The sequence below is a fragment of the Rana temporaria genome, chromosome 4 (assembly GCF_905171775.1).
Source record: "Rana temporaria chromosome 4, aRanTem1.1, whole genome shotgun sequence".
NCBI lineage: Eukaryota > Metazoa > Chordata > Amphibia > Anura > Ranidae > Rana > Rana temporaria.
In genome coordinates this window covers 40,562,147-40,574,401 of record NC_053492.1, presented here as the reverse complement: position 1 = coordinate 40,574,401, position 12,255 = coordinate 40,562,147, and the positions used below count along the sequence as shown (strand labels likewise).

The following is a 12,255-nucleotide window of genomic DNA, read 5'->3' as shown; positions in this document are numbered from 1 at the left end:
TGGTGTCTTCAGATGAGCTCCAGTGCATTGTGGACAAATTCAGTAAGTCAATATTTGTATGCACTGCAACCCTCCCTCAAGCTAGCATTCTGTTGTGAAAGGGAATTATTGGAATCAATCAGTGCCGATCCTGACCTCCCTGGGGCCCTAAGCAAAATGACATGTCACATAAATTTGAGAAAGCGGGGGGGGGGGGGGTGCTGCCGACAGTGACATGTCACATTAAAGATTAAAGTTGGGAAGCGGGGGGTGTTCTGCTGTCGGAAATGACATCTTACATTACAGTGAGAAGCGGGGGTTGCTGACTTCTTACCTCTTCTCCCATGCAGCCAGCGGGAAGCAGGGTTAGGGGCCCGAAAATTACTTCTCACAAGGCGGGGCCTCTAGTAATTTGGGGGGCCCTCCACAGCTTTGCGGGGCCCTAAGCGGCTTGCATAGTGAGCCTATAGGGCGGATCGGCCCTGGAAACAATTGTTCCTTGTGTGCCCTGACATTGGTACTGCATAGATCAGTGCAACTCAACTGAACTGGTGTGAACGAACCATAGTATTAACCACGAAGCAATTATTTTTACTGTCACACAATCACTAACCTTTGAACATATATGATAGTGAATGATCTGCAGAATGTCAAGTTCCCCAATCAGTGTTGCATTATAACAACTTTTCTATAGCTGGGTGGAGACTGAGAGAAGTTGGAATTCTGCCAGAAGGAGAATGTCAGGAATCGCTTTCACAACAAGGTATAAATACTGACTGTATATAAAGGTAAACTATTCTCTGCAACGACACAGAAGAGAGAAAAACCAGATCAACTTGTAGCTCAGAAAAGTGAGTAAAGGGACTTGTTCACATTGAAAAATTGTTTAAACTTAAACTTTTTTTTTATATTAAAGCAAAATTGTAAGGATAGTAGTATTAGGTAACATTTGTTATTGTTTTTGGAGACTATTTTCCTCATCATGGTCTAGTAAATCACTGACCTACAACAAGAATCCTGTACAGAAGGTCACATCTTTCAGAATTCACTATCTTCATGCTTGTAAGTACAAGGTCAGTGATTTGCTAAACCTTGGTGCCCAACACACTACCCACCAGCTCTCTGTGAGTAGCCTACCGTGTCCTCTTGCTGAGTCCTGAACTGGGTCCACCACCTGTTGGACACCCTGCAGAATGGCAGAAAGGTGCCAGGTGCTGGGACACTCTCTCCATTCCAGCATTCAACACTGATATGAAGCCAGTATTGTAGGACATAGCGATCTCTGCCCAACAATAGAATTATATTTTCTGCCTTACATCAAGTTGAGAGAAAAATGGGAGCATGCGATCTGGTACGTAAACAAGGAGGTGGATTAACTAACCTGCCTCTGACCATCAAAGTCTTTGTTTTGAACTTGTACTCTACACTATACAGCCTCTTCTGACTACTCTGACCAGCAATATGGGTTCTTGTTTTTTTTTTCAAAAAGTATTTATTGAGTTTTCGAGAATTATAACAGAACAGGGTAAGACAAGGGCATCGTGAAACAAGTAGCAAGAGGGGACGCAGCCCCGATAATGTAATGACATTAGATTAGCGAGAACGTACATGTGACATAGTGGAGGCAAGGTTTTCGAGGTCGGGTACCTGGAGAGATTTTGAGGGGAGGGGGTGGGGTGGGAATTCTCGTTCACACTCCCCCCGAAGGGGGGGGGGTGTCAAAGAGGATATTTGTCTCCACGTAGACAGATAAATTTAAATGAGAGTATGGGGGTACGAACTGGTAGGATCTGTAGGGTAAGCATAAAATCAAATCAAAAGCTGGTGTATAATAATTCGCTAACAACAGCTATAAGAGACATTGCAAACATTGTGGTGTAGTATAGAACACAAGGAGAAGAGAAAAACTGAAAGTAAAAGTGGGGGGGGGGGCACCATGGTACAAGCTGCAGCCATTGAGGCATCGAAGGGGGGGGAGGGGGGGGCGGTGACCTCCGGATCATCTAAGGCAGTTCAGATCATCTGGAAGTGGTGAATCGGGCAGCGGGTGATGGAGGGTCCCCAGCTGGGAACAGAGGCGGAGGGGATTTAAAGTATGAGAAGGAGTATTTGTCAAAATTGGAGTCTTGAGAAAGCGTAGTGGAGATGAAAGGTTCCCAAGTTGAGAGGAAACGGGCCTTTGCTGAAGCTCGCTGAAAGTCTGTGGTGGCTCGCTCCTTGTAGAGAGTTCTTGTTTTTAAATAACAAACGTGTTATACTTACCTGCTCTGTGCAATAGAATTTCATAAATTAGCCCCAAGCCTCCTCTTCGCAGGGTCCCCTACCAGGGCTCTTGGTTCCTCCTCGTCTCGGTGTGCCATGATAGGCAGCCGTTTCCTATCATGGCACACCAGCAAGCTTGATCACTAGCCATGGAGCCTCTGTTCATAGAAACAGATAGCACTGCTTTGCCCCGTCCCCCAACTCCCTCATTACAGAATTTGACTGACAGAAGCGATACCGACTTCCCCTGCCTCAGCAAAGCCTGTGAGACTGGGAAGTGAGAGGGGAGAGCCGCTGCAGAGGAGCACAGCCCTGGATCAAGTGAGGACTAAGTGTAAGTATAAGGGAGGTAAGGGGGTGATACTTCAACCTAAACATTTTTTACCTTAATGCAAGAAATGCAATAAGTTAAAAAATGTTTAGGCTTTAGAACCACTTTAAAGGATAAGTTCACTTAAAAAAATGCCCCTTTTTTACAGATAAAAAAATGTGCATTTACAATTTTTTCTTTAGGAGCCTGTAAAGCATCAGCAGATCTCTGACGCCATGCAGGTCTCCTGCAGGCTGTCAGTGTGAGCTGTCTGTCCTCATACATCATACGGCCAGACAGTTTCACACTGACAGCATACCCCCCAACATTCTGAGATGGGAATGAGAGACACCTATCAGCAAAAGTATGCAGGCATAGGACACACCCCTTGCCACGCCCCCTTAAAGGAGAATTGTACAAAAAACAAGATTGGTTAAACCCACAAGTTTTTTTTTTTTTACCACAACTATTCCTTTATTTTGGCTTTTGGAATTTACAAATGCAGCAATTTAGAAATCAGATGAAAGCTTTAGCACTGGGAAACACTTTTTGATCAGTGGCGGCTGGTGCTCAAAATTTTTGGGGGGGCGCAAACGAAAAAAAAAAAAATTGCAGCCTCACTGTGCCCATCACATGCAGCCACTGTGCCATCAAACGCAGCCACTGTGCCATGCCACCAAATGCAGCCACTGTGCCATCAATTGTCACCACTGTGCCATGCCATCAAACACAGCAACTGTGCCATCAATTGTCACCACTGTGCCATGCCATCAAACAGCAACTGTGCCATCAATTGTCACCACTGTGCCATGCCATCAAACACAGCAACTGTGCCATCAATTGTCACCACTGTGCCATACCATCAAACGCAGTCACTGTGCCATCAATTGTCACCACTGTGCCATGCCATCAAACGCAGCCACTGTGCCCCTCAACTGTTGCCACTGTGCCAATTGTCACCACTGTGCCCTTTAATTGTCACCACTGTGCCCCATGATGCCACTGTGCCCATTGTCACCACTGTGCCCCATGATGCCACTGTGCCCATTGTCACCACTGTGCCCCATGATGCCACTGTGCCCATTGTCACCACTGTGCCCCATGATGCCACTGTGCCCATTGTCACTCACCACTGTGCCCCATGATGCCACTGTGCCAATTGTCACCTCTGTGCCCTTTGTCACCACTGTGCCCCATGATGCCACTGTGTCAATTGTCACCTCTGTGCCCTTTGTCACCACTGTGCCCCATGATGTCACTGTGCCCCTTTCCCTGTAAAAAGCACTTACCTGAGGATTCCATGTGCTCCCTCGATGTCTTCTGCCGCTGTGGTGAAGCTTCAGCCAATCAGGTTCCTGATAACCAGAATCCGGGAACCTGATTGGCTGAAACGGACGTTTGTCTTATACAATGAGCGCAGATTGCCTGCGCTCAGAGTATAGACAGCTGAGAGCCGGAGAAAAGCCTATCAGAGCCGCTGGCTTTGATAGGCAGTTCCCCTCAGCCAACCAGCTGCCGCTATTCGGGTAACCGGCGTCCCGCATCCGGTTATCTGAATAGACCAGGCAGCGCTGGCAACCAACAATAACATACATTTGTGCATTTATGCACGAATGTGTGTTATTTGCAAGAGGGGGTGGCGCTGCAGCGCCCTCTATAGACGGCCGCCAGAACTGCGGCTAAAATGTCAAAATGACATTTTAGCCGAATAAAAGTTCTTAAAGGGCCCGTTTTTTTTTGTTTTTTTTTTGTGACTGTGGGAGGGGGGGCGGCGCCCGTGCGTCCCTATGGACGGGCCGCCACTGTTTTTGATAGATAAAAAGTGCATTTTTATATACAACTATATGGATCAGACCAAAATTAGGGACAAATGAGGAGGAATGAGCGACAGAGGGACATTATTCCAAATCAGGTACAGTCCCTCGAAATCAGGGACAGTTGGGAGCTTTGCTGACAGAAAGACTCAATGAACTACCACAGCTCTCAACAGCACTATGGCAGTTCATTGAGAACTACAAGCTGACAGCTGCAAAGGCTGCTGGTAGTTGTGGTCTATCCATTCACAGAACATCCATTCATTCACAGAATTCACAGGAATAAATGACATAGCCATGTGGGCAGAGCCCAGCATGGTCGCAGTGTTTTCAAAAAGTGACAGCTAATACGGGGAACTTCTCCCCATGCTGCTGTCACAGGAAGAGAGGGCAGCAGGAAGTGGCTTCAGCAGTGGGAACATGTTACACGTTCCACGCTAAGAATGGGTGGAACATGTAACATGTTGCCAAAAGTGTACTTATCCTTTAAATAATACTAATACTGACTACCAATGTGGGAGTTATAATAGCCTTTTGTTTTGTCTTGTGGGAGTTATACTAGCCTCTACTAACACCAAAACTAGGGGTTATTATTGTGGCCACTCACCAACGCTGGGGGCTATTATTGTGGCTACTTACACCACAACTGGGGAATATTACTGTGGTCACTTACACAAATGCTGGGGGTTGTTATTTCTTCCGCTGACACTAATGATAGGGTTTATTTTACTCTTTTACTCTTTACCCCAGTTTCAGTGTGCATTCTGGTAGAAACTAAAGGAGGAATGAAATTTTGAGGAGCTGAATGAGATGCTTAACTTGATGCAACACACCTCAATGCTCAAAAATAGACTGTTATGCCGAGTACACATTTCCAACAACAAATGTTTTTTTTTTTAAATCAGAAAAAAGTTTATTGTATAAAAATAGAGATACAATCATATAATTGCACACAGACAGATCAGTATCATTTGCAGTATACAGGGAAAAAGTCAGGACACAATCTTATACCAGCGTACATCAAGTTTCCGTCTAATACCAACACACTCTAGTGGCATGCCTGTCAACATAAACATAAATATGACAGTTATGAAAGAGTGTTACGCTTTATAATACTGCAGGTAATATATGACATCACCCTGGGAAACGTAGTCTGACTGTGTACAGAAGCATCCGACTGCAATCTCAGGAGGTAAGAGAAAGTTAAACAATCTAAGGTTGAGAGGAAAGGGAGGAGGGGAGACGGGCAGTAGAAAAAAGTGAAGAAAAGAAAAGGGAAGAAAAAGATAAGAAAAAGAAAGAAAAAGCTATGGACCACCATCATATTCTCAGCACCTTTTTGGGTTCTCCAATGAGTGATGTAGCATGCCCCACTCTCTCTTCCCACTCACAGCCCAGTCGCATTCCCGTTCCCTGGAACCAAGGTATTCTATCCCTGCAACAATCTGTCTCTCACCAGCTGCAAGGGACCTAGTCCCGGTACATCTAGCCATGGCTGCCACATAGAATAAAATTTCTTTAAGGCACCCCGGTGTTGATATGTTAGTTTTTCACGTATTAAAATATTGTTAACCTGTTTCACCCATTGTGTGCCTGTTGGTACCCTAGGAGTGATCCAAAGTTTAGCTATCTCTTTACGGGCGAGATAAAGCAGTCGTAGCACTGCGGTATGACCATTTGGTGAAAGGTCAGGCAGTTCCAAGGCACCAAGGAGGCAAACCACTGGATCAGTAATAACTGGTATTTGAAACACTTGAGCTATGGTATCCAGAACAAATTTCCAATACCGAAACAGCTTGGGGCACTTCCACATCATGTGCAGCAGATCACCAGTTTGTGCGGTGCATTTTGGGCACAAGGGGGTGTCCCTAAAGCCCCATTTGTGTAACCTGGCTGGAGTCCTGTACACCCTGTGTAGTAAATATAAATGGGACAGTCTCTGGGATGCAGAGACTGAAACTAAGGGGGCAGATGTCAGACACAACTCCCAGGTTTCCCCATCTATAGGTCCCAAGTCACGCTCCCACCCACGTCTACAGGGAAGTTTACTGGCATCATGAGTATGTTGGAGCAGCCTTGCATAGACCTGTGAAATCATGCCCGTCCTGTCCTCCGTGGAGAGCACGTCTCTCATCAGAGGGTGCGCTGCTACAACTAGTGGGGAGAGTCTACTCTCACACTGTACTGCGTGTCTCAACTGTAGGTACTGATAGAATTGGGTGTTATGCAACCCAAAGTCCTCTTTAATGGCCGCAAAGGTTTTAAAGACAGTGCCAGAGAACAACTGGGTGACATAATGTATCCCGAGCCTCTCCCATGAGCCGAAGCCCTTCAGTGTAAAGAGCTCCCCCAGATATCTATTTCTCCAAATTGGAGTGAACTGGCAGATCGCTTTAAGTTTAAAAGTGTTTCTCACATATTTCCATAGAGTGTTCAATAGACCTATTGGGAAGAGTATCAGGGAGCTGGGTAAGACCAGCCTCCAGATACACCAGCGCCGGGAGTGCCGAGTCCACTGGGACTATCAATGACCTAATCGGATCAGAGCCATCCACCACTCCCCAATTACCAAGATGCTGGAGCTGCGAGGCTATAAAATAGAACCTAGAGTGTGGGACCGCCAGGCCCCCCTGATCTTTTGTAAGCTGCAGTGAGTGTAGACTAATACGAGCCAATTTTCCCCCCCAGATTAGTTCCCTAAACTGAGAGTCTATCCGAGTAAACCATCTATTGGTGATCCAAATTGGGGAGTTGTGAAAGATGTATAGGAGCTGAGGCGCCCACACCATCTTAATTAGATTGACTCTAACAGTCACGGACAGTGGCAATTTCCTCCAGGCTGAGCATTTTAGACGAAATTTTTGTAGCAATGGAGATAGATTCCTGTCTAGGTATTGAAGCGGGAGTGGCGTGACCTGAATGCCCAGATAACGAAATTCATCCACCACCGCAATGTCCCTTGCACAATCAGGCAATGGACCCGGCAGAGGATCTAAGGGCATAAGAACCGATTTGTTCCAGTTGATTGTGAAACCCGAGAGCCGACCGAAGCCAGCAATTAGGTTCATAACATTCTGTAAAGAGCTGTCTGTATCTCCCAAGTATATTAGAGTGTCATCCGCATAAAGGGAAACCACATCTTTCCTAGGTCCTCTCTGAAACCCCACTATTTCCTGCATATGCCTGATATGTATGGCCAATGGTTCAAGAGCCAGGGCAAACAGCAGGGGCGACAAAGGGCACCCCTGCCGGGTGCCCCTGGCTAGATGAAAGGGTTCCGATACCTCCCCGTTGACGCGCATTCTCGCCGACGGGGAACTATACAGCAGTTGAACCCACTTCAAAAATGTGGGACCCACCCCAATTCGACTCAGGACTTCCCAAAGATAAGGCCATTCTACGCTGTCGAACGCCTTAGCGGCGTCCAACGATAGAACCGCCCTATTTCCTACATTATCCGGGGGGATTTGCAAGTTTAGGAAGAGTCTGCGCAAATTTTGTGAAGTTGATCTCGTTGGGATAAACCCCGATTGATCTCTGTGAATTACCTTTTGTATGCATTTAGCCAACCTGCTAGCCAGAGCCCTGGCCAACAGCTTGACATCACATGTCAGAAGTGAAATTGGCCTATAGGAATCCGGTGACAGGGGTTCCTTACCGGGCTTCATTTATGGATGAGGGGAGGAAACCTGTTTCGAGTGCATGGTTATAAACTTTGAGAAGAGCGGGGAGGAGTTGGGTAGCATATCTTTTGTATACCTCGGATGGTAACCCGTCGGCCCCCGGGGCTCGACCATTTTTCGAGTGTGCCAGTGCTTCTAGTAATTCCTCCTCAGTCAAAGGGGCATTGAGCAGGGCAACATCCGAAGCAGACAAAGATGGAATGGGGTATTTGTCCAGAAACGAGTGAATCTCGGCCTGGGTGGGGTTAACTTTGGAAGAATAGACGTCTTGAAAAAAAAGTTTGAAGGCCTCTATAACTTCATTAGTTGAGTGGCAAGGTATCCCCGCGCGATTCGTGATCGACGCTATGTGAGAGGATGACTGTTGTGATCTAGCTAGTAGTGCTAACATGTGTCCTGTGTTTTCACCCTCTTCAAAGTGACTCTGTTGTAGGAAGAAACGTTTATTTTCAGCTAACTGCATGGACAGATCCTTAAGTAAGGTTTGTGTCGCTAGCCATGATCGTCTATTATCATCCGTGGGGTCAGCAATATATCTGGCTTCAGAGGATCGTACCTCTTCCAGCACCGACATTTCCCATTTCTTTGTGGACGTTTTAACCTTGGAGATTTCCCTAATAAATTGACCTCTGAGAAAGGCTTTAGTTGTGTCCCATACCACGTCTAATGTTGCTGTATTCAAGTTTCGTTCAAAGAAATTTGTGAGGAGTTCCGGGATAGGGTCTGGATCTGGAATAAGCGATAGCCAAAAGGGGTTGAGCTTCCAAAGGGTATTACCCCTGCGGGCTCCACATCTGATGTCTATTGACAGTGGGGAGTGGTCCGAGACCTGTCTGGGATGGTACTGGGAAGACTCTAACATTGGTAGGAGCAAATCATTCCCCAAACCAAGGTCAATTCTGGATAGGCACCCAATAGAGGCAGATTGACATGAGTAAACTCTGGCCTCTGGGTTATGAACCCTCCACACATCTGTGAGGCCCATTTCCGCTAGTAAGCGGGCAAACGGAGTAGGCCCGCTCCCTCCCCGCACTCCCACCCCTCCCTGTGCAGACATTCTATCCCTAGTAGTATCCAGACAGTTATTGAAATCACCTATCACTAATACAGGTATACCCGTAAAGCGGGCCATGAAATCTGTCAATACCTTCAATATACTAGATGAAAAGGGAGTGTGATAGACGTGAAACTAAAATGAAAATTTTATGTTATGATTAGAAATATTAACGTGTATTTCGGTTAATATTTCTTTAGTATATTGCTTATTTTCCTTGATAAGTTCTATCAGAGATTGTTTTAAAGGGATTTGATGTTTTGTGAAAAGCAGAACTGTTTTCCAAATTAAGAAACAGAGGACTTTTCAAAGGAAGCTAATCCATTTCCCTCCCCCCTGCATTCCTGGAAATTTCACTTTGGATAAGCAATTGTGGATTCTCTATAGGAAACTGACTTTGCCCATCCCCCACATCCTGACTTTTACAGACCCCAGAAGGAGCCTGTGTGACTTTTGGAAGAACATGAAATGAACTTGTGAGGAGAAACCACCCTTCTATATGAATTGACCAATAAAAGACTCACAAGGGTGATGGGGAGGGATTGATGGGTGTGTATTTTGTGACATCATGAAGTCAATAAATCTAAGAGGAGAGGGCCGCCTCCCTCTGCTTTTTCATTCTTTTACTACATTCTCTGTGTGTGCATCTGTCTGTTCTGCTCTTCTCTCATCTTCCTGCTGTGCACTTCAGCTCCAGACCACAAGAAGCTGTGTGTGTGTGAGTGCGTTCGTTTGTCTTTGCTTATTTCCACAGATTATACCAGTGAATCATTACAAATCTAAATCAATTGACGCGCCAACGTGGTTTTTGGACTTCAAGGACAGACTTTGTGGACGCACAAGAAACTGGCTGAGAATTGAGGGACCGTCTACCATTGAAAGGGGCGTCATGAACCCCTAAACACGGTAAGTGCGAGTTTTTTTTTGGCTCCCTTACACCGTGTTACAGGCTAGACGGCCTCTGTTCCCATCTAGTTTGTCTGCAAATTCCGAGCCTTTGAAACAGACGGTATAATTCTGGTCCAGAAGCGAACCCCGGCTTGTGCTGATTCACTGCTATTAATTTTTTTATTTTTTTTTTATTTTTTTTTGGTTCTTGCCTGTTTGTATGCTGTGTATGGTTCTGTAAGGGTGTGAGCTGTTTGTGTGGTTCTGTAAGGGGTGTGTGAAATCGGCCTACTAAGTTAGGTACTGGTCGTGCATCGTCTCGGATTAAGCCGATGTGATAAAGGTGGTGTGCACGGGGAGTGCATGCTGGCTTGGCTGAGTCTGGGATTCTAAGGAAGTTAGCTGCGAAGTATATATGGGCTTTTGTTATATTTAGGCTTGTGATAAATATTTCAAAACCCCTTTTAGATAAATTGGGGTACATTGGGATACTGGGGTTTATTTGAGTATGTCTGTAGTGAGATATTGAGTCAGTTTTTCCACATTTTGTCCTTGCTTTGAATAACGCGGGGGTTTTGTTTACAGAACTTCCCTGTGCTAGGAAAGGTGGGGGCTGAGCTGGAGAAGGTTGTTTTTGTGTGGCTTCTGCTAGCTGGCTATCTGTGTATATTTTTGTGTCTTAAATTGCTTTTTCCCTTACACTTCTGCCTTTTGTCAACAGCTACATACTAATTAAGGGTTTTCTAACCAGCATACTTAACTCTTTCGTCTCTGGCTTTCTGCTAATGTGTGCCTGAAACCGTTTGCCTTTTGTCACAGCTGCATACTAATTAAGGGTTTTCTAACCAGCATACTTAACTCTTTCGTCTCTGGCTTTCTGCTAATGTGTGCCTGAAACTTTCTGCCTTTTGTCAAGGCTGGACAGCAACTAACTCTTTTTATAAACTATTATACTTATCCCTTTGCTGTCTAAACAGAAAACCTTTTTCATTTTTGTGCCTTTCCATTTCTTAGTTAATTTTATATATATATATATATGCTTATGGGGTTTTTGCTGGAAAGCACTGTGTTGGTACAGGAATAGAACGAACCCTTTCCTTGCCAGTCTGAAAGGACCGCATGGTTAAGCAATTACTTGTTTCTGATAAGTATAGATATATCTGGATTTCTTGTCATATATATATCAACTGCTGTTGACATTGATTTCTGTTTTTAATATCTGGCTGAAGGTTGAATTTTTTTTTATTTTCTTCTCTCCTTGCTTTGTCTTTACTTTTTCCTTGATTCCTGATTTCCCCCCCCTCCGCCATCTTCTTCTTAGCTCCTCCCTTTCTTCTCCAAATCCTTGCCGCTCTTTTTTCATAGCTCCTCCCCTCTCCACCATTTTCTTCTTAGATCCTCCCGCCCAACCCTTTCTTTGCTGCCTACTACACAGCCCTCTAACTTCCTCTCCCTCTATGTAGCATGCCAATTGTACTGACTGTGCTAGAAGTGATTTGATTGCGTCTAATGGTACATTGTGTCTGTAACATATAACTTATGGTGTCTTTCTTTGCATGCACTTTTCGTTTGGGTTCTCAACTCTGTGCTGGAATCGAACTCTTTCTTTCTTATTTCTTTCTCCTTTCTTCAACCCTTTTTTTTTCTTCTTCCCATTGAAATTCATTGATCCCTTTTCCCAATTCCTTGTTGGCAAGTGGTGAATGAATTCTTCTTATTATTATTTTTGCTGTTTTTTTTTTATATTTCTGGGATGCCTCCCTGATATAATATATACTCCTGCCCCCTCCCTGGTGGGGGGATAGAACTGGGTGTGTGAGGAATGTGGGAGGTCCAGACCCCTGCATCCTGCCCGCCCTGAGCTCTGCCACATTTGCAAGTTGGAGGATAGCCCCCCTCTTCCCCCCCAGGGACGACAACCTAGGAGACAGTTTTTTTTTGTAACACAGAGTTTTTTTTTTAACAAAAGGTTGACTTGGGATATTGCAACTGTTTCTGTACAATTAAAATTGGTCTGAATATGCCTGTTACATTGTACGCTGATTTATCAGATAATTCGATTTAACTAGAAATAATGGGATATTTCTCCTGAGGTTTAAAAAATATGGAACAGACATTTGATACACATAATAAGCAATTGTTCCTAATGGTGCTGGGCTTAGTTTAGCAGCCCGTCCTGTTTTTTTTTTTTTTTTTTTTTTATCCTTTTAATCGGATAGATTGAATGCGTGTTCTGTGGGGACCTGTCCCATCTGGGTTGCCCAC

General features: G+C 45.0%; 1 protein-coding gene across 1 annotated transcript in view; it reads left to right on the top strand.

The window, feature by feature from the left end:
• Window positions 1-724: 724 nt before the first annotated feature.
• The window catches only part of LOC120936161 (cytochrome P450 2F2-like), a 69,916-nt gene continuing 58,385 nt past the window's right edge, over window positions 725-12,255 (top strand). The window contains exon 1 of the mRNA XM_040348308.1: window positions 725-830. The gene's annotated coding sequence lies outside the window, so the exon portion shown is untranslated. The remainder of the gene's footprint in view (window positions 831-12,255) is intronic.